Source organism: Argopecten irradians, chromosome 15, assembly GCF_041381155.1.
Source record: "Argopecten irradians isolate NY chromosome 15, Ai_NY, whole genome shotgun sequence".
In the NCBI taxonomy this organism is placed as follows: domain Eukaryota; kingdom Metazoa; phylum Mollusca; class Bivalvia; order Pectinida; family Pectinidae; genus Argopecten; species Argopecten irradians.
In genome coordinates, this window is record NC_091148.1 from 26,813,468 (window position 1) to 26,816,485 (window position 3,018).

At 38.9% G+C, this 3,018-nt stretch overlaps 1 long non-coding RNA gene across 1 annotated transcript; it reads right to left on the reverse strand.

Annotated features, from left to right (window-relative positions):
* Positions 1 to 319: 319 nt before the first annotated feature.
* LOC138309105 (uncharacterized) lies at positions 320 to 1,663 on the reverse strand. Its single transcript, XR_011206200.1, has 2 exons — positions 1,601 to 1,663; positions 320 to 1,186 (listed from the first exon to the last, which is right to left on the reverse strand). It is a non-coding gene; the product is annotated as an uncharacterized lncRNA (long non-coding RNA).
* Positions 1,664 to 3,018: the final 1,355 nt, after the last annotated feature.

Sequence of the window (3,018 nt, forward strand, 5' to 3'; positions counted from 1 at the left end):
TCCACTGAGAGGATGGTACTGGGTCGTAACTCTTGGTATTTACAGTAGATATAGGTAATGCGAGTTCACACAGGCCTTTTTTTTATCACTGTCAGAGACGTTTTTCTTATACTCATAAAATAGTTTTGGAAACGTACTTGCAATTGATTATTCGTCTATAAGTTGGGGTTATATTTTTTTTACTTACTTAAAATTAGTTCGATTTGATTCATAATGTCCCTTGTCCTTTATATTGCTATAATTTCCATGTTCATTTAGTCTCTAATATATAATTGCTTTCAAAAACATTTCATAGAACACAACATATTCACTTGAAGACTCAGACTTTGAACAGTTTTACATATATATAACCAAGGAGAGAAATTCGACCGGACAAGTGCATATGACCCATATCAAACAGCCAGAATCTTTGTTCTAGGTATTAGATCCTTCCATCTAGATGTATATAATTTTCATATGTCTTCCAACATTCCATCTCATGATCAGCGACATATAGCATTGTTTTTTAAGAGTCTTTCTCTTATATATATTAAATGATAATATTAATTCACACACATGTAAAAAGTAGATTCTGTATATTTTCACAAGAGGCGGTATTATGAAAACTTTGAACATTTTCTGAAATCATTTACAGTCTCAGTGCAAATTTCATAGTTATTTTCGAGTTAATAGCATTGAATTAGAGTTCTAATGCTGGAGACTGTTGTAGTTTTGTCATCAAAGTCCAGTTTTCAGCTTTACCTTGAGGAGTCTGTATACATACCATCAACACTTCTTTCTGATATATACTACGTATTATACGACGCTACTGCACATTTGGTAGACATGTTCAGGTTAGATTAATACAGAGTTCTACTTCAATTCTTTAAATTTGGTGTCATTTTATTTTCTACAGGCCATTGGGCACCAGTTCGTATTTGGAGTCGTTTTATCATCAAAGTTCAATTTTCCTCATCATGCCAGATTTGGGTACACCAGCACAGTCATCAGTGACACTGCAACAGCAGCGGACATTTTCTCCTTCGAACGCGGGGGGCAGCATGAAGCAGACCCCTCCCTCCTTGTCGCACTCCCCACCCTCGTCCACACACGACATACCGGAGGAATGACAGGAGTGTCCGTCCACCTCCAGATACAGGGCGGTCAGAAGAAGGAGCGTCACACAGACCCAGAGGATATGCGCCACCTACAACCAATGCAAACAACACGTAAATTCTTATCTACCAGAGTTACTTCCCTTGATTTCACTGTATCAGCCTATTCGACCTTGAAAAAAAATGGACATATCTGTTAGATAAATCCTTATAGACCTTAAAGGCTTAATGAATAATACAAACGTCATGTTACATGGTGCATCCAATACGCAATGAATACAGCATATCTTCGTTTTAAAATGAATTCCTGTTTATTGTAATGAGCCATGCGGCATGCCCACGACACTGCGACAGTATCAGTTGGATTTCACCTGGCGAACGCACAACGGGCAAAATATTTCTATATGAAACCTTCGCAACTTTAATAAGAACAAATGAACAAAGTGTCATGATGCGTCGGATTTGCTGTGATCATTTATATATAATCATTCATACATTTTACTCACCTTCATACTTGTGTGATTTCAAACTTTTACACTTCCGTATACATGTCGTTTAAATGCTTGAATATCATCTCCTATTAATACAAAACGTTTTACTGATTTGAGTCCTATAGTCTTGCATAAGTCCGCGAAGAACATAAATATTTATGTTTTACATCTTGTAAGCGGACAGTTTTGTGATGAAATTTACAATTTAGATCTTTTTCAATACATTTGTATTTTTCCTTCTGTACAAAAATGTCTCATGATGCAGCACTTTAGAAAACAATCGTTTCCTGCGCTTTAACATTCAGCTTTCATCATTTTATCATTTTGTTCTAATAATTAGGACGGTGTCATTTTAGCGGATACATTTCTTCTGCACATATCTTTAAGTGGGATTTTTTTTTCTCACTTTTTAGACTTGTACATGTGATTTGAGAATTGTGAATCGCGCAAAAATATTGAAAAATAATAATTATAAGCACACAAGTAACCGCAGGAGCCTGACAGATCGTGTTTATAACCAAACTAACAGAAAACAGATGAAGTGGATGTGTATGTGAAGACAGACAGAGGAAGCAGACATGCATGTGAAGACAGACAGATGAAGTGGATGTGTATGTGAAGACAGACAGAGGAAGCAGACATGCATGTGAAGACAGACAGATGAAGTGGATGTGTATGTGAAGACAGACAGAGGAAGTGGACATTCATGTGAAGACAGACAGAGGAAGTGGATATGTAATGCGAAGACAGACAGAGGAAGTGGACATGTATGTGAAGACAGGCACATGAAGTGGACATGTATGCGAAGACAGGCAGAGGAAGTGGACATGTATGTGAAGACAGGCAGAGGAAGTGGACATGTTTGTGAAGACAGGCAGAGGAAGTGGACATGTATGCGAAGACAGACAGAGGAAGTGGACATGTATGTGAAGACAGGCACATGAAGTGGACATGTATGCGAAGACAGACAGAGGAAGTGGACATGTATGTGAAGACAGGCACATGAAGTGGACATGTATGCGAAGACAGACAGAGGAAGTGGACATGTATGCGAAGACAGGCAGAGGAAGTGGACATGTATGTGAAGACAGACAGAGGAAGTGGACATGTATGTGAAGACAGACAGAGGAAGTGGACATGTATGTGAAGACAGGCAGATGAAGTGGACATGTATGCGAAGACAGGCAGATGAAGTGGACATCATGTATGCGAAGACAGACAGATGAAGTGGATGTGTATGTGAAGACAGGCACATGAAGTGGACATGTATAAGAAGACAGGCAGAGGAAGTGGACATGTATGTGAAGACAGGCAGAGGAAGTGGACATGTATGTGAAGACAGGCAGAGGAAGTGGACATATATGTGAAGACAGGCAGAGGAAGTGGACATGTATGTGAAGACAGGCAGATGAAGTGGACATGCATGTGAAGAC